This window comes from Hyla sarda, chromosome 5, assembly GCF_029499605.1.
Source record: "Hyla sarda isolate aHylSar1 chromosome 5, aHylSar1.hap1, whole genome shotgun sequence".
Classification (NCBI taxonomy): Eukaryota; Metazoa; Chordata; class Amphibia; order Anura; family Hylidae; genus Hyla; species Hyla sarda.
In genome coordinates this window covers 32,562,182-32,582,521 of record NC_079193.1, presented here as the reverse complement: position 1 = coordinate 32,582,521, position 20,340 = coordinate 32,562,182, and positions in this window count along the sequence as shown.

Sequence of the window (20,340 nt, the reverse complement as noted above, 5' to 3'; positions counted from 1 at the left end):
AAGACTGTTTAATAAGTATTTTAAGTAAAAGTTCCAGTTATTTTCACAATTCCTGCTGTGGACATTCCTTTATTGCCTGCTGTTTCTGGGTTGGTTGTCGGCAGGGCCTTATACCGAAACAACCACATCCTGGCGTCACGACTAATCAGGGGTTAATAACACCTTACCTCACAGGGTTAATACCACCAGACCCTGCTACACCATTGCAACACCCCGGCAACACACTACGCCCAACTGAAGAATGTATATTGTGTGTACGCAATATAGTAAACAGAGAACCCCTTTGACCTAGTCTTGAGCAGGTGTGTGTTTTCTCCGTGCACATATTACTTAATTTAGAGCAGGACATCAACCTAGAGTGGTCACCCGAAATGCATCTTTGGTGGACCACCGGGTGAATGGCGGGACCACGGGTGTTGCAGTGTTAGTGGTGGGATCTGATGTTATTAACCACAGGTGTCAGATGGTATTAACCCCTATGTGTTCGCAAAGCCAGTGTGGTTTTTGGGTTCCAGAACACCACGTGCCCGGATTCTCTGCTATCCCACGGGCTAGTAGTGAATAAAGAGTCCACAACCAGTCATGGTAAAATGGAGGCTTTACTGAGTAGAAGACAGATGTAATTATCCTCACAGCTAAGGCCAGATTTCCCAGAGAGGTGGCCAGGACCCAGAGGACCTCGCAGCTTGCTGGACCAATATACTTGCAATTAACTTGACTTGTAATTAGACTTGACTTGACTATGTGCAGGACTTGACTAGTTTCAGTGACAACAGACATAGACTTGAGACTTACTGGAGAGACTGAAGCTTTTGGGCCTTCCAGATGCTGATCACTTGTCCTGAGATCTTTGTTGGTTGCTGCCTCAGCAAAGACTTGTTCTCAGAGCAGAAGTAGAATCCTCCATTATATGTAGTTCTATACTGAAGGAATACTTACTGTACTGTACTCACCGGCCGCGTCTGCGAAAAGTTAGATTTATTCAAAGAATTCTGTACAAAGATTTTTCTCTGTGTTCTATAGAAGCAGAGAATCCCATTATGCGCAGTCATCGTCTGTGACCTAACCAAGGATGAGGCATGGCGACATTTCTAACCTCTCCGTACGCGCTGTTCTCCCACATGAATATTTCTATTGTAGAGTAAGAGACGGCTTTTCTCCGAAGCAAAGTAAATAGGACACATTTCTTTATGATTGTCCTTTTATCGTGTATTATTGTATCGCAAGGAAAGCGATCTCAGATATTCACTATAAAAAGTTTTTAAAAAATTATTTAGAAAAAGTTTGAATGTTTTTATAAAAAAAAACAATCATCCCCTCTTTCCCATTTTTTTTTAATAAAAAAGTTTTCCTTCAAATGTTAAAATGCCATACACCTTTCTAAGCTTTCATATGCACCCCTGTTAAGCTGACAGCTGTTTGTTCCAGTTCCCCATACATATGCATGCTCAGTTCAGTCGAGCAAGTGTTGCCAATAGGGTAAGGGCAGTAAGCTGCTTCCGGATACCGCTAACAGGATATCTAGGGAGGATAAAAGGATCGGGTATTACAATTCAGCACACCTTATAGTTCTTTTACTCAACATTTTCTGTCATGGGACTGTAGAGAGGTCTCGTGCATGTTAGATTGGCAGCCAGTCCCACCAAAATCTACTTGTTTTCTAATGTGTTTAGGAGGCTTTAGTGATACAATAAAGAGTACCTGCCACCAAACTAAAGATTTTCTATATTGTTCCTTATGTTATTATAAGACACTTTGCTATTTACTTTGCTGTTTTAATATGATTGAAATACGGCCACTAGGTGTCTCTGTTCTGTTCCCTGCACAAGTCAAACAGTTAGTTTGGTCTCCTACCGGCCTGGCAGGAGACCAAACTTAGGAAGTGCTTTCGGGGCATGGTGAGGCACAGCTCTCAAAGACTTCAGTGATGTCGCACCTGCTGGGGAATGCCCACTTTCTCCTGCTGGGAGCTCACACAATGTGAGCAAGGGGAAAGGTATGATACCGGTGTTTTTAAAGCTCAGAATTTTTTTTTAGAGGGCAGGAGGGGTGTTAGGAGTAGTTAGGGAATATAATCTGAGTTTGTTTAGAAAATGTGGTTTGATGACAGGTACTTGTGATAGCCTGGGGGATGTAGGGTATGGGGAGTGTAGCTGTGCAGTGATTAAAGGGTGCTTATTAACCCTTGCTATTCGTGACGCCAGGGTGAGGGCTCCTCAGTAATGCTTGTCCTACCGCCACCCTTCCCAAGAGCGATAGGGAGGTATAAAATAATAGAATGTCCACAACCGGAGAGTTTTCTGAAACAGGTTTAACTTTTACTGAAGATTTTCTGCAAACTTCAATAACGTAACAGTCTCTATACATACAACTGTTTTCTTTGGAGATTGACAAAGGTTGGGACTTTAGCAATTTAGAGTCTTTAAATATTGTGCGTTGTTCCACTGGAATAAGAGGATTTAGTTGCGGTCCAGTAGTCACGCTAGCGTTAGCTGGGGTAGTTTAGAACTCATGGTTTTAGTTCAGCTGAGGCCGGTAGGTTTTCAGGCCTAGCGTGTCTTTGCAAGTTGCGCAGATCCGTCCTGCTAGTCAGGCATCCATGAGAGCAGCAACCCAAGAGAGCGATAATTGGCTACAGCTCCCTTATATGGGCAGGGGCTGGACTAGAGCTAATTGGTCCATACTTGTGTCAATCACCATTATAAAGACTTGTGGGCAACACGTGATCCAAAGACCTCCAAAGGTCCTCCAACATACCATAGAGGATATTAACAAGGTCACATGACCCAAGGTCCTGCGACGCTAAACAAGGTAAGCACTATACATTATATTAGATATACATTATTATTAAATATATACATGTATTAACATTAGAGAATTAGACTCGAGAAGATGCGACTATGGGCTATCCCACCTGAGGAACCCTACCTGAGCGTAGTTACTCTGACTTTGGGGACCTCTACACTAGGTACGTTATGCAATACGGTATCGGGACATCACATACTCTTATCAAACAAAGATGTAGATATGGGGGGGGGGGAGCTGGTAAGGTATGTGCCATAGGGGCCATGTGGTATATAGGGTGCCATGAGAAGGTAGACAGACTGTGCTGTTGGGGGTGTCAGTGCTCAATCTTTACTCTTGGTGAAGAACACCGAGCTATGCCTCTGCTCTACAATACCAATATGACTAGACTAGAACTTCCAAAAAGTTTACAAAAAGTTCTGTGAATTCTGAAGCATAAAATATGTCCATGGAGGCCAAATCCTCCGATCTTTAACAGACATCAGGCTCGCAAAACCCGGTGATAAGCAGCAGAGACGTCGTGTACGGTTTTGGGTTCCTGCCACTAAGTTTTTATCACCCTGTGACAGATGGTCGATGGCAGAGAGAGGAACTTTTGGCTCATAAATTAGTATAGAAGGGAAATAAGTCAGAGTTTGAATATTTTATATGCAGCCTTGTTGTGTAGAAGTTTTATGTGTTTATTGGTTTATTTTGTCTTATGTCAATTCATAATATGTAGCTCCTGAGCCCCCAATGCTAAATCTGTAAAAGGGCCCCCACCCAGCATGTGTCATTTATAATGTTGGTGTCTTCTTTTGGGGTCTATGCCCCTCACCTCTACCAGCCACCAGGATCCTATTATAGCTATGCGTGTAAGTCTGTGGCTCCAAATGATGCATATCGTATGAATAAGATGTTATGAGGGGAGGAAAAAAGATTTTTAAAGTCATATATAGCAATATTTGTTGTTTTCTTTTGGTAAGAAACGGGACAGATTGAGTCAAGTATGACTGCAGGATCAGACTACACAGTTGTTGTCTGTTACCGTGGCAATTTGCCTAGGAATTGTAGGCACAAAACCATAGATTTAATTAAGCAGCAGTATAATGCAGAGGTCCTGAAAACGCCTAAAAAAAGGACCTGTCAGGACTTCTGACCACCTTATGAACTGCAAACAAAGGCCAGGGAGACCGTCTGGGCATATACATGGTTGCTATACATAATACAGGATACCTTAGATTATAAACTAAGAATTATTGTGGGTCACATGCAAATTAAAGGAGTAGTCCAGTCCTGAAAAATGTATCACCTATCCTAAGGATAGGGGATAAGTTTCAGATCGCGGGGGGGCCGATCCCTGCGGTCCTCCGTGATCTCCTTTACGGGGCCCCGGCAGCCCGTGGGAAGGGGCCGTGTTGACCACTTCACAAAGCGGCGGCTGACACGCCCCCTCAATACAACTCTATGGCAGAGCCGGAGCGCTGCCTTCGGTAATCTCCGGCTCTGCCATAGCGCTGTATTGAGGAGGTATGTCGCCCACGCTTCATGCGGTGGTCAACAGGCCCCCTTCCCATGGTCCCCCTTCCCGTGGAGTACTCCATGATAGAATTTTTTTTACTTTCCCAGAATACCGTAATTTAAAATAACAAACTGTACTTACCAACCATCGCTCCCCCAGTGCCTCTGGTATCTTTGCTCCTGGCACCAGGTAGAAGTCCGAGGCCAGGGCTTAATATGTCACACAACCACTCACCGGCCGAGGAGGGACATTGCTGTGGCCTGTGATTGGCTGAGCCGCAGTGTGATAGGTCGACCACAAGAAGCAGGTAGAGGATCGAGGCGGAGCACGGGAGCAAAGACACCAGAGTCACCAGTGGAGCGAAGGTTGGAGGGTTTAGTTTTTTTTTAAAGGTTGTGATTCTGAGCAAATTTATAAAAAATAAATAAATAAAAAAAATCTCCTATCTTGGAGTCCTACAAACAAGTGTACTGGAATCTGGGACCCCTTCCATCTAGGTGTCCTTGACATCTCTTTGCAGGAAACAGTGAATGACACAGATGGTGCAAGAAACGTCAATGAAACCTAGAAGGAAGGGGTTACTGCCCAGATGACAGGGCACTTGTCTGCTGACAGACCACCCAGCGGACACTTAGAGATCTATTTACATGCAGTAGAGGAATTGTTTATAGAGCATCTTTTAAGGTATGTTGTATTATTATGATGAATAAGTTAAGAGAGGTCTCCCTCGCTCCTATATAGTAATCATAGTTGGTTGAGGGGAGTGGGGGGGGGGGGGGGGGCGGTGGTTTGGGTGGATTCAAATATCTGAAGGTTCCCTTTAAAGTACAAGTTCTCCATTAGACTTGTTGGGGCCAATAACTATAAAATATAAAAATCTACCAAGTATGTTCTTCACCTATTTTGCCCCCACAGAATTCCGTGGTTAGCTATCGGCTTCTGACTACAGTCTCCTTTGTAGTCAGATCCAGTAGAAGTTCCCTTTATATCACTCTGATGTGTGACAACTGTGCTGCCGAATTGTGGTAGAAAGGAAATTCACAGGACGGAATATAGGAATGAAGTTTTTAAAGCCACATCCACGTTACATAAAATTCAGGGCAAAAAAAAAACAACAACCTGCTGCGACTTTTTAGATTGTTTATTATGTTATTGAAATATCATCGATTTTTTTTTTACAGAGCAATTCACTTCTTTAAAGGGGTACTCCGGCGGTAAACTTTTTTTTTGTTTAATGAACTGGTGCCAGAAAGTTAAACAGATTTGTAAATTACTTCTATAAAAAAAAAAATCTTTACCCTTCCAGTACTTATTAGCAGCTGTATGCTACAGAGGAAATTCCTTTCTTTTTTAATTTCTTTTTTGTCTTGTCCACAGTGCTTTATTTCAGGTTAAATTTTTTTTAAATCTTTTTATTTGGGAGGCGGAAAGAGACGCATTGGCATCTTGAAAACTCAGCACCAACATTCAGCTGTCTGGCACAAGTTACAAACCTCTCCTGCCACTTAGATTATTCTTCCTGTGTAGATCTCCGATCAGGAATAGGAAGTCACATATAAAGACCCGATGAGGGAATAATTGTAGTTGACTTCCTGGCAGTCCGGTAGGGAGGAGAGTCTGGCACGAGTAAGAAATATACTTTATTGAGGGCATTTGGCTGAGTAATAAGGCTCTATAGTTGTTGTAGGTCACAGACTATTCATTATAGTGTCACCAAATGTGAGGAAAGACTGCTCAGGCGCTACGTTCCCCTCCATAGCAGATGGACCTGTATGAGGTCAGGGCGGTAATTAGTGTTACCACCTTTATTGGGAAAAAAAATACCGGCCAGGCTAATTAGCATAATTAATTATATATGCGTGACATCACAGGATACATATATGCGGGGGAAATGTTGTCCTATTCTTACCCCTATAATTTTTTTTATTTCTCTTTATACGGGACTGTATGAGGGCTAATTTTTTTGGTCCCTAATCTGTCGTTTTTAACAGTACCATATTTGTTTTGATGTGACTTTTTTGATTGCTTTTTCTCATTAAATTTGGGAATTGCTGTTAGTTACTAACTACAACTCCCAGCATGCCCTGATACAGCCTGTGGCTCAGTAGCTTCCCCAAACGAAAAATCTACAAGTCCCAGCATGTTGGACTATATAGTAGTGTGGAATGCCACGCGGGTGTGATGTGAGGTGTATGGGGCAGATGTTGTAGCTCAGGGGCAGATGGTGTTAAAGGAGTAGTCCGGTGCGCACTTTTCTCATTTTATCCCGTCCGGGCTGCAAAATAAAAGAAAACAAACTTTCTCTTACCTGCCAACGAGCCCCCGGAGCTCCGGTACACTCCGGTACAGGTGTTCGGTCCCCGGGCTGTATTCTTCTTACTTCCTGTTAGCCCGGAACGTCACACGGAGCTTCAGCCTATCACCGGCCGCAGCAATGTCCCGCCTCAGCCAGTGATAGGCTGAAGCTCCGTGTGACGTGCCGGGCTAACAGGAAGTAAGAAGAATACAGCGCGGGGACCGAACACCTGTACCGGAGTGTACCGGAGCCCGGGGCTCATTGGCAGGTAAGAGAAAGTGTGTTTTCTTTTATTTTGCAGCCCGGACGGGATAAAAGGAAAAAAAGTGTGCACCGGAGTACTCCTTTGACTCCTAAATGTTTGTGACGCCAGGCCATGGTTTTACCAAGAACCACCCGAACGGTAGCACCGTTAGTCCTAGTTAGGCAGGGCAAATAAGAGTCCAAGGCCAGGTCAGGGTTAATGGTAGCCTTACTGAGGTAGACAGATGGTAGAGTCTTTACAGCTAGGCCAGGATTCCAGAAAGGTGACCAGTAACACAAGGGACCTCGCAGCTTGCTGGGACTTGCAGTGACTTTGACAGACTTTAGCACAGCCACGCTGACAATAATAGACTTGACGTGACTGAAGATAGTGACAGCAGACAGAGATGACTTGACTTACTGACTTGTGGCAGTAATTTAGGCTTGAGGCCTCCAGATTTGCTGGACACTGGCTCTGAGACGTCTGGACTTGACCTCAGCAGAAAGTGTGGTGGAAGTGTGGTATCCTGGTACCATATCCTATCCGGTACCTGCGTGTGGGTCTCCTTGGCCAGAGTCCCTAGGAGGTCGGAGTCCCCATTGTCTAGTTCACCCCTGGTCGCCTCTCGTCTAGATAGTTGTTGAGCTGGTAGTTTATTTAGGATGCATGTAAATATGATGATATCAATGTCTATAAATAGTTAATTACCTGTATACAGCGTAACAGGACCTGCGGGTCACGTGATCGGGAAAACTCTATGGTTTCTGCTTTAGGACCTTTGGAGGTCCCTGTGACATATTCTACCCATCACTCCTTGTAACGGTGAGTGACAGTTACTGGGACCAATCCAAAACGGCCCTGCCCCTGCCCATATAAGGGAGCGGCGGCCATTGCTCTCTCTCTTTGCTCCTGCGCTCCTGACAAGGAAGGATCTATACAGCTATCTCCCGCAGTGAGTTAGGCCCGAGCCTTGCGGCAACAGCTGATCGATTCTAAATTGAGAGTGTAACAATCCCTAAGCACTCTGCATGATCACCGGACCTTATCTATCCCCTAAATCCGGACGGATCTGCAAATATTACCCTAAATTCAGAGACTGTATCTAAAAGTCAAGGTCCGCAACAACTGTCAGTCATTGCACTATATAGAGACTGTATTCCTGAGACTGTTATTGTGCATTGGATGTACCGCAAGCCTTTCAGTAAAGTTTGTTCAAGTTCAAGTTCAAGCACCTTGTGGACCTTCAGTCATTTTTATATATGCACCTATCGTTACTGGGAAGGGCGGCGATAGGCCGGAGAATTACCTCAGCATATTAACCCTCAGCCTGGCGTCACGAACTATAGGGTTAACATTAGCCCCTCATCTACCGAAACAACTCCCCAACTACCATACACCCCCCAAGGGCTACCACAGAAGAGTAAAAGAGGCAGATTGCAGCTTCTCCATTCCTCATAAAGGGAGGCTGAGCAAGGAGCCCATAGGCTAGCTGCGGGTCATGTGGTCACCTGGTGCTCTCTGGGTAACAAAACATGTGACTTTAACATAGGGCAACCATTATCATGTCATCAATAACCATGTGACCATATCAAAGGTCCTTTACACATTATATACAATTATACAGATTATAGGGGTACAGTGCAGATGAACCCTGGGGACGTGCAGGGACTCAAGCTGATAGGACTGTGAGATGCATATCCAGTACTGGGACATCACAGTAGTACATAGTATAGGTCAGTGTTTCCCAACCAGAGGTGCCTCCAGTTTTTACAAAACTACAAAACTGAGAGTTGTAGTTCCCCCATAGCTGGAGAGCTTCAGGGTGGACAAATGGGGGCGATTTATCTTAACCTGTGAGGAGGAAAAGTTGCCCAGTTGCCCATAGCAACCAAAGAAATGGCTTCTTTCATTTTGCAGAGGCCTTGTTAAAAATGAAAGTAGTGATCTGATTGGTTACTATGGGCAACTTTTCCTCTGATAAATCTCCCCCATTGAGAAGTAAAGGAAATGGGGTTGGAACCTGTCCAGAAAACCATGACACCCCATCACATTACCCTGCACACTCTCCCCATAGGATAGTATCAGATTGTCCTTTCATAGGTCTTCCCATAACGCACTGTGCTATCTCAGGCTGCATTCACACCACGTTTTTGCAATACAGTTCCCGTTTAAGTTTTCAATGTGAAAACTGTACGGAACCGTATCGAAAACCGTATGCATTGACTCTCCATTGAAAACCGTATGCCAAAAGATGCATCAGGTTGTGTCCATTTTGCATCCTGTACGGTTTAGTCAGTTTTTTTCCCCGTACCCAAAACCGTAGCCTACCACGTTTTTTGGTCCGGGTAAAAAACTGCATTAAACTGTATACGTTTTTTTTTTTTTTTTACATGGGAGTCATTGGGAACCATACAGAATCGTATCCGGTTTTCACCATACGGTTTTTTACTTTGCACAGTTTCAAACAAGTGAAACTTTATTCAAAATGGAGTGAAAAGTTAAAAACGTATACGTTTTTTTCTTCAAAACGGATGCAACCGGACATCATTTTTCAAACCGTATACGGTTTTTAACTGTATACGGGTTGAAATTTGTACACGTGTTTTGATACAGTTTAGTCAGGTTTTGAGGAATCCGTTCTTCATCAAAAACCTGATACGGGAACCGTATTGTAAAAACGTGGTGTGAATGCACCTCAATGATGTCACTGCACGGTTGTCACCACATAAATATTCCATGACTTTATGTCGTTTCTGGTTCATATCAGTGATGTCATTTCTGTGATCAAATATTAGACAGAATCGTCTTTATGCTCTCGGTACATGTTGCTGCGAGGTAAAAAAAATAAAAAAAAGAATATGATCTAAACGGAGATCTGCAGCTCTAGACACTTATCAACACAACACTATCACTGACAGATTGACACATAGGAGTCAATATAGCTTCTCCATCCAAAAAACACTAAGTATATGAAGCTCGTATAACAATTCATTAAGGTAGAAAGACCCTATCAACATAAATAACTATAAATATATCAGAAAAATATATATCAGAAAGACATAATTCTCCAATGATGAACGCCTGTATATACCAACGCATTTCCCCGTATATCTTATTATATACAGCGGTTCATCAGGGGATCACAAATACAGTTTACAAAAAGGACTGGGGATTCTCAAAGAGAAAGAAGATAATAATATCTTTAAAGAGCAGATTTACATATATGACAATTAGTGATGTCCCGAATAGTTCCCGGCGAACATAGCTTGTTCGCCACGGCGGGCGAACATATGAGATGTTCGGTCCGCCCCCTATTCGTCATCATTGAGTAAACTTTGACGCTGTACCTGACAGTCAGCAGACACATTCCAGCCAATCAGCAGCAGACCCTCCCTCCCAGACCCTCCCACCTCCTGGACGGCATCCATTTTAGATTCATTAGGAAGCTGCATTCTTAGTGAGAGGAGGGACAGTGTAGCTGCTGCTGATTTAATAGGGAAATCGATAGCTAGGCTAGTGTATTCAGTGTCCACTACAGTCCTGAAGGACTCATCTGATCTCTGCTGTAAGGACAGCACCCAAAAAAAAGTCCTTTTTAGGGCTAGAACATCAGTCTGCTTTTTTTTTTTTCATGTATAATCTAATAGCATTTGCCTACCTGCCAGCGTGTGTGTCAGGCTCACAGCGTATACTGTGCCCACTTTCCCAGTGCCACCACTCATGTCTGGTGTCACAATAGCTTGCGTTTAAAAAAAACTAAAATTTTTTTGACTGTAATATAATTGCAGTCAGTTTCCTTCACACGTGTGCGTTTCAGGGCCTGCCAGGGCACAGTGTCACACCAGTGCAACTCATAGCTAGATTGAATAGCAGTTAGTTGTCTGCAAGCGTGTGTGTCAGGCCTACAGCGTCTACTCTGCCAACTTCTGCTAGTGCACAGTGCCACTTATATCTGTTGTCACAGTAGCTTGCACGCATAGTACCACTAATCGGAAAAAAAATTACAGGCTGAGGCAGGCCACCCCGAAGGGGCCGTCGTGGTCGTGGTGCTGTGTTTCCCTTTGGCCCTAGAATAATGGCCAGTGTTCAGAGGCCACGTACCCTGAACTCGCAAAGTTCTAAGGACATAGTTGACTGGCTAACACAGGACACCCAATCTTCTACAGCTTCTGCTCGGAACCTTGATGCACCATCCTTCTCCTCCTCTAGCTTAGCTTCGGGCACCTCTCATGCTACCACTTGCCCGCCTGCCGCCACCACCAACACTAGCACCGCAGCAGCTTTACTTGATCCGTCAGAGGAGTTATTTACACATCAGTTTGAAGACATGAGTGATGCACAACCATTATTGGCAGAGGATGTAGTTAACAGGGATATGTCTCAGTCAGGCAGCATTACACACATGGACATACAGTGTGATGATGATGTTGTACCCGCTGCTGCTTCCTTTCTTGAGTTGTCAGATACAAGTGAAACGGTTGATGATGACGATGTGTCCGTGGATGTCACGTGGGTGCCCGCTAGAAGAGAAGAAGAACAGGGGGAAAGTTCAGATGGAGAGACATAGAGGAAGAGGAGACGAGTTGGAAGCAGGGGGAGGACGTCGCAAGGAGCTAGTGGCACAGTCAGACAGCATGCATCGGCACCCGGGGTCAGCCAGACGGGACGCCAATCAACGCATGCTGTTGCCACCACCAGAATGCCGTCATCGCAGAGCTCAGCAGTGTGCAAATGGACTGTTTGCGGTTGTTTGCGGTGCGTTAAACGGGGAGTTTGGTCTGTCACTGCACGTTATTCCAAACAATTTAGGAATGTTAGGTGATTTATGCCCTTTATGGATTAAAACCAGACTCTGCATCAACTATGTCATTTTCCATGGGAGTTTTGCCATGGATCCCACTCCGCCACGCCACAGTCCAGGTGTTAGTCCCCATGAAAAAACTTTTCCATCACTATTGTGGCCAGAAAGAGTCCCTGTGGGTTTTAAAATTCGCCTGCCTATTGAAGCCTATTGCGGTTCGCCTGTTCGCGAACATTTGCGGAAATTCGCGTTCGCCGTCCGCGAACGAAAAATTTTATGTTCGCAACATCACTAATGACAATATAACTTGTGTGTTTGCTCATTTTTGTTATGATAGGGGATAAGTGTCTGATCGCGGGGGGGTTTGAACGCTGGGATCCCCCGCAATCTCCTGTACGGGCCATGGCTCTGCCGCGGCTCTCCCTGGCACGAGGCGTGTCGGCCTTGCTATTTGAGGCAATGTGAGGGTCCTTCTATATGGGTCTGATAAATGGGGGCAATATGAGTGGGCTTCTACTATATGGGGGCACAAAAAGGGTACTATTACTGTGTGGAGCCATACACATGGGGAGTGTGCCTTTTTTCATAGGGTCTGCTATATGGAGCAATGTTAGGGGTCTGTTATATGGGGAATTGTGAGGGGTCTGCTATATGGGGGCAATGTGAGGGGCTGCTTTGGGTCGATGTGAGGGGCCTGCTTTGGGTCAATGTGAGGGGCCTGCTATACAGGGCTATTTGAGTGAGTATGCTATATGGGAGCACAAAGAGGGAACTATTACTGTGTTGAACAATACACATGGGGAGTTTGCACAGAGGTGAGAATTGGGCAGGAAAGAGGAACCTAAAATGTTTGTCTGGCGGGAGAAGTCTTCATGATGGCCCAAGACAGATGGGGAAGAAAAGGAAAAGTGAACAACTCCGATCAGAGAAGACGTCACCTGTGAGTCACTGGAAGGAACTGTAATTATTTTTACGGTCTCATGTACAGCTGGTATCTACCTCTATATGGTCACTTTGTGTGGGAACATTGGGGGAGATTTATCAAATCCTGTGCAAAGGAAGAGTGGTGGAGTTGCCCATGGCAACCAATCAGATTGCTTCTTTAATTTTTCACAGGTTTCTTTAAAAATGAAAGAAGCAATCTGATTGGCTTCCATGGGCAACTGCACCACTCTTCCTCAGGCTTTCATAAATCTTCCCCATTGGTCTTTGTAATGTAGATTTTATTCAGTAATAGTATAGTATTAGTATTAGTCAGTCATTGGTAATGGTCATGGTGTGTGTGTGTGGGGGGGGACACAAAAATCCCTGCACCAGCCCTGGCATCCACTATATGTGGGAGAGTTAGGGTACGTTCACACAGGTGGATTTATTTGCGGGTTTCCCACTGCGTATTTGAAAGGGGGCGGGCTCTTCTCGGCTGTCTGCAGCAGATTTTCCACGGCGGAATTTATTCTGTGGAAAATCCGCCGCAAGCCCCATTGAAGTCAGTAGGGCCTGCGGTGGATTTTCCGCAGCTTAAATTCCGCCACCGAAAATCTGCTGTAGACAGCCGAGAAGACACCTCACCCTTCAAATACACAGCAGAAAACCCACAAATAAATCTGCCCGTGTGAACGTACCCTAATTCCTATTTCATCAAAACCTTTCCCTTTGTCAATAGATAGAAAACACAATAAATAATCTGCAATATATTTAGCTCCAAAATCTCTTTTTTAAATTACATCACTGACATTTTTACGCTTCCTTACAACACACTTTTTACAAAAAATATGCATCTTTTTTGTCCTCCATGATGCCGTTTTTTTGTGGCGTTTTTACCCCAAATAGTGTGTATTCGTTTATGAATTTTTCTTTTTGATGTTACTTGTTTATACCTGCAGGTTTCTCTTCAAAAGTCATGTGATTCTTTGATCATGTGATTTCTATTGAAGAATGTGAAGGAAAAAACATCCAAGAAAAAACCCACATACATGTACACTTGCATTTCATCTAGGCCTTTCTTTTAATCTTATGGTAGTAAAAAAAAAAAACACCACAAAATAGGTGACCCAAAATACTAAAGGGAGAAAAAATGCCACAAACTAAAATACCATGTGACTATGATGTTTGATATTTCCTATTACCTCCCAGCTAACATCTGGCTGCAGCATTTTTGCAAAAAAACTAAATTTCATGGGTTGAAAAAAGAGGTTTTTGTTATGTGCAAAAAGAGAAATGCCATGTGATCATCTACCCTTAGGCTGCCATTTTTCTTTAGAGGCAATATGGGGGAAAACTGTGTCTATAACTAGATGTTAGCACATTTTTTTAAAATTTATTTATTCATTTTTAAATTTGACAATGAAAAAGATCGGCGAATGTTCCTTTCCCAGGACCCAGATCGTTGTTCTATGTGAAGAAAATGCTGGAGTTCTCTGCAGCTATATCATATTTTTGGTCAAATCTGATCCAGTAAATACACTCATTTACAACAACAAAATAATGCACCCAGATGGAAATGTAAAACTTGTGCTGCTACGTGCCTTCTTAGTGTTCCTCTCTGACTCTATCCCCCCCCCTTCTCACTTTCTCCCTCTCTCAGTTAGTCCTCTACTCTTGCTCATCTCTGTGTTTCTCTCTTGTCTTTTTGGAGGAAGGAGCCAGCGGGTGAGCGCCCCCCCTTCCTTCGTGCCTACCCATGGCGGATCTCAATCTAGCTTCTTTCAACGCGAAGGGTCTCAACACGCCAGCGAAACGCACGCAGATTCTACATCATCTTCATAAACGTAAGGTACATATCGCTTGCTTTCAGGAAACCCATTTTAAGACGGCCCACGCTCCCACACTTAAAAACAGGCATTTTCCAATATGGTTTTGCGCCAACAACCCGGAGGCCCGTACTAAAGGGGTCGCGATTGCCATCCACCGATCCCTTGCCCACCAGGTCCTTAACGTTGTGCTTGATCCGCATGCCAGGTATCTCATCCTGACCCTATCGGTTGGGGGCGCCCCGCTTACAATTGTCAATGTGTACGCCCCTAACCAGGGCCAGGTCGGTTTCTTGGTGGAGCTTATTGACCGGCTGTTACCTATGGTCTCGGGGACTGTGGTCCTGTGCGGGGACCTGAACATGACTCTGGATCCCACTCTGGATAATTCCCTGGGACGCTCTAGCCTGTCTTATAGCGCCATTAAGCGTGTGAAGCGTGCTTTTGGTCTCTTACAATTGCATGATATCTGGCGTTTGCACCACCCTACTGACAGGGACTATAGTTTTTTCTCCTCCCCGCACGGGTCCTATTGTCGCATTGACCATATCCTAGTTCCGCATAGCGCACTGCCCTGGGCGAGCTCCTCCTCCATTGGAAGCATATTGTGGTCGGATCATGCTCCGGTGTTTTGCTCCTTACGCTTGCCCACCCTGACCCGGTCCACCTGGTCCTGGAAATTGAATGAGTCTCTATTGTTAGATCCCCTTTGCATGTCTGATCTGACCACAACTGTTTCCTCGTTTGTGGACGATCATAGTGCTGACTCTACTGCTCCTTTTTATCAATGGGAGGCGCTCAAATGTGTTTTGCGTGGTGTCCTCATCAAACACGGCTCCCGGTTAAAACAAGGTAGAGCCCTTGCCCTTCAGAAAGCCCTTCACTTAGTCTCCTCGCTAGAACTTTCCCACAAGCGCTCGCTTTCCCCAACGGTCCTCAGAGAATTGCAGCTTGCTAGGCTAGAGGTTAAGCGCCTCCTGGAGGCGTCCTGGGGTCGCTGGCTACAGGTGGGTCGCAGCAGATTCTATGAGTTTGGCAACAAAAGCGGCCGCATGCTGGCCAGGGCGCTGCGCGCTAAAATAGCCCAGACTCATATCCCGACCGTACGCTCCCCTACTGGTAACGTGGTACATACCACCCCTGACATTGCTTCTTCTTTTCTTGACTTCTTCTCAGACCTGTACAACCTCCCTCACCCGACCGACCCTCCCCCTCCACAGTCCTCGCCTTTCCCGTCCCTGCCCCTGGCGGAGGTGGAAGCCCTCGAGGCCCCCTTCACTTCGGAAGAGTTAGCCGCAGTAGTTCGTGATCTCCCCGGCGGGAAGAGTCCTGGCCCAGATGGCTTCACGGCTAGATTCTTTAAGACCCTTTTAGACGCCCTCTCCCCTCTTCTGCTCCGGGCCTTTAACTCTATTTCCACATCGCACCCTATCCCCCCCGCCTCTTTGCTGGCACATATAGTTATCCCCAAACCCGGAAAAGACCCCCAGGTCTGTGGTAGTTACCGCCCCATTTCCTTACTAAATGTAGACCTAAAGATTTACGCCAAATTGCTGGCGATTCGCCTGAATTCCGCTCTCCCTTCCCTAATCCATCTTGACCAAGTCGGCTTTGTGCCGGGGAGGGAAGCCAGGGACAACGCGATCAAGACTATTGATCTGATTCACTACGCTCAGTCTTCTAAACTGCCTGTAATGATACTCTCCCTTGACGCCGAGAAGGCTTTCGATCGTGTTTCCTGGTCCTCCCTGGCGCAGACCCTACGTCACATCGGCCTTGGCCCTGTTTTCACCTCTAAAGTACTGGCCCTTTACAGTTCCCCCGCAGCCCGCCTGAAGATTAACGGCTCTCTGTCTGACCCCTTTCCCATACGCAACGGCACTCGTCAAGGTTGCCCCCTCTCCCCCCTACTGTATGTCCTGGTGATGGAACACCTTCTTGCCGGCATCAGAGACGATCCCAACATTCAGGGAATCTCCATCGGAGGCCGGGAATATAAATGTTCGGCCTTTGCCGATGATCTCCTGGTCTATCTCTCGAACCCTGTTACCTCCTTACCTAATCTTATGTCTCGAATTCGAGATTTTGGTGCCTGGTCTAATTTTAAAATTAATCTTTCTAAATCAGAGGCCTTAATGTTTCGTTGCCAGGACATGCAGTGGACTCTCTCCGTTCTGCTTTTCCCTTTACGTGGCCCTCCAGGGGTATCACATACCTGGGTATGAAAGTGCCCTCTGATCTGTCCCTTCTGTTCCCTCTTAACTTTTCTCCTCTTCTCACGCAATTTAAGCGAGACCTGGCCGCCTGGGATAGACGAGAATTTTCCTGGTTTGGAAGAATTAGCATTTTAAAAATGAACCTCTTACCCAGGCTGTTATTTCTGCTACAAACCGTACCCATTCATCTCCCCTCCTCCTACTGGCGTGCTCTCCAACGCTGCTTCGGTTTGTTCGTCTGGTCATCGGCTAGACCCCGCTTGAACCGTCTCCTCCTTTCCAGGCCTAAACTGTCGGGTGGAGCGGGCCTGCCGGATTGCCGTTTATATTTCTTAACCTGCGTACATGCACGGGTCCTTGACTGGACGCACAACACCGAATCCAAGCAATGGGTACGCATGGCCCAGGACCTATGCACCAAGGCCTTATCCACCCTCCCCTGGACCTGGTCACCTGCTTCTCTGACTGCCTTTCCTACATCCTACTCCACTCGCCACACTCTGGCCTCCCTACACTCTGTGTGTGGGAACAGTAGCTTGGTTGACCGCATGGGCCCCCTCCTCCCAGTCACTGACCATCCTGACTTCCCACCTGGAGCCTCCTCTGCTGGCCCCTTTTTTGGAGCTACTCGGTCTGCCCCCTTGCGCTTTAGACACGTCCTAGCAGCACGCCACCTGAAACCCTTGGAAGTTTTGTTGGAGGAGTACCCTTCCTCTACCAGGGCCCCCTTTGCCTATCTTAGTTACTCAATTTCTATTCCTCCATCCCCGCCCATTTTGACTTACATAGGGACCCGCAGCCCTTTGAGCGCCTTTGCCTGGCCTTGTCGTACCCCCGCCACTCCATCTCCGTTCTTTATGAACTTTTGCTGTCCCAGCGCTCGCATGCTGTACCTGCTTACTGCACGGCTTGGGAAGCTGAACTGGGAGTGACGTTCTCTCCTGAAGCCTGGGCCAAATGCTTCTTTTTGACCCATAAGGCGGTGGTAGCCACCAAAGCCCAGGAGACTTGCTACAAAATTCTCACTCGCTGGTACCGTGTCCCAGCGATGCTTTACCGCTGGTATCCCTCGGTCCCCAGTGTGTGTTGGAGATGCGGTGTGGAGGAGGGTACCATGACGCACATCTGGTGGAGCTGCTCCAAACTCGTCCCCTTCTGGCAATCGGTCCTCCGGGTTGATCAAGAAGTCACTGGGATCTGTGTCCCCCCCACTCCTGCTGCTGCCCTACTGTTTATGTTCTCCATGGAACAGGCTAAATACAAGAAGTCTCTGGCGAGGCACCTCCTTCAGGCCGCGAAAGCAGTGATACCTCGAAAGTGGCGGTCTGTTGACCCCCTACGTTGGACGAATGGATGGCGGAAGTTGTCAACTCACGTCAGATGGAGGAATTGATGTCGGTTCATCCTGATGACGCTGTGCGTGTTGAGGCCACTTGGCTCCCATGGGTACAGTTTTGTTCCTCCCAGAGATGCAGATCCCTGTGATTTCCCTCTCATTGGGTTTCCGTATCAATCCTACTCCCTGCATCCGTGCTGCTCTGACACCCGCTGGTTCCTGGCTCCTTCCCCTAACCCCCCCCCCCCGTTCCCTCCCTCCCTCTTTTTTCTTCTTCTCAGTCCCTCTCCTTTTCTTGCCAACCCTTGTCTGTATGTCCCTCTTTTACTGCTCAGAACCTGACTCCTTACCTTTTCCTCCTTCCATGACCCTTTTCCCTTTTCTGTTGTCTCTTATTGTTTCCCACACAACACCGTTTATATCTGTTCGCTTTCTTTCTCTTTGGTACTTCCACTGGCGCACCTATTGTTGATTTCAGATTCCTCATTAGGACTCATACCCGACCTATCTAGGTAACCCTGGCCCTTGTGCCTGGGACGTTATATGTTGCTCCTGATTGACTGTTTGTTGCACTACTTATTGTGGAATTTACCACTTGCTGTTCTTTTTCGATATATGACATGTCATGTGTTTATACATTGTTTAGCTGCTGTCCATTGGGCCTACCCTGGCCACCGGACTCCTTTCTCTTTTATAAGTTTGTTTATCCTGTGACTCACCTATTGCTTGTAATGCATCTTTTATCACTTTCAATAAAACCCTTTTTTGAATTTGAAAAAAACTTGGCATGCAGAAATGTACCGTATTTTTCGTCCTATAGGACGCACCGGCGTATAAGACGCACCCAATTTTTAGGGGCAAAATCTAAAAAAAATTAAGATTTTGAACCCAATAGTGGTCTTCAACCTGCGGACCTCCAGATGTTGCAAAACTACAACTCCCAGCATGCCCGGACAGCCGTTGGCTGTCCGGGCATGCTGGGAGTTGTAGTTTTGCAACATCTGGAGGTCCGCAGATTGAAGACCATTGCATAGGAGGTAATACTCACGTGTCCCTGCCGCTCCGGACCCGTCACCGCTGCCCTGGATGTCGCTCCATCGCTGTCGCCGTCGCTCCGGAACGTCTCTGCTGGCGGCCGGGTATCCTCGCTCTCCGTCGCCGCCATCACGTCGTTACGCACGCCAACACACGTACGCGACGACGTGATGACGGGGAAGAAGAGCGCCGGCCATACAGGGGATTCCTGAACGGAGAAGACACCGAGGAGGCAGGTAAGGTCCCTCCCGGTGTCCTGTAAGCACTAACCCGGCTATTCAGTCGGGCTGTTCGGGACCGCCGCGGTGAGATCGCGGCGGTCCCGAACAGCCCGACTGAACAGTCGGGTTAGTGTCACTTTCCCTTCAGACGCGGCGGTCAGCTTTGATCGCCGTGTCTGAAGGGTTAATACAGGGCATCACCGCGATCGGTGATGTCCTGTATTAGCCGCAGGTCCCGGCTGTTGATGGCCGCAGGGACCGCCGCGATAGGTGTGTGTATTCACCGTATAAGACGCACCGACTTTTTCCCCCCAGTTTTGGGGAAGAAAAAGTGCGTCTTATACGGCGAAAAATACGGTAAATGATGATGTGGTGACCCAGTACAGAAAATAGTATACTGCCCATCCTGTGTGGCAGATGTTGCCTTCAGTGTCCGTCTTGGGCCCACACTACTCAGGACTCAATATAATGCAATGTTATGCTATGGTTAACGTATTGGTATTTTCTATGTACCTGTTGCTTTAAGCCTGTTTAACCCTGTTAGGGGAGTGTGCATGAAGTAAACCATGTGACTTATCTGCCCAATGGGAATCCTCCAAATCTGCCCCATATATAGTGTGGTAGAGGTTCAGAGTTCAGTTTAGGAAAGGAGAGTGTTCTTAGCTGAGGTACAGTTTGAAGAAAGTCTGAGGAGAGAGTGTGAGGTGTTCTGAGGAGGCCTCAAGTCTAATCCTGCAACCACAAATCTTCTAAAGCAAATCCCCTGCACCCAGGGGAATGTCAAAGCCTAGCGGTAAGCACTAAAGTCCCGGGGATCCAAGTCAGTCTAAAGCAGTCATACAAGTCAGTCATACAAGTTAGCAAGGGTTGGCATACAGCAAGTCAGCCATATACAGCACAGTCAACTACAAGTCCCAGCAAGCCGATAAGCTTCCCAAGGTTTACTCTGCACCTCCCTTTATACCAATCTTAGCTGTAACCGATTTTACCATCTATCCTGCCTCTGTAAAGTCAGTTTTTCCGTAACCTTGCGTCGGAGTACTTATTGCCCCGTGCCTGGCCCAGGAAAAGCTGGCTCAACCTCGGACGGTGTTTAGGTTAACCATACCCTGGCATCACGAAAAGGTTAATTTGC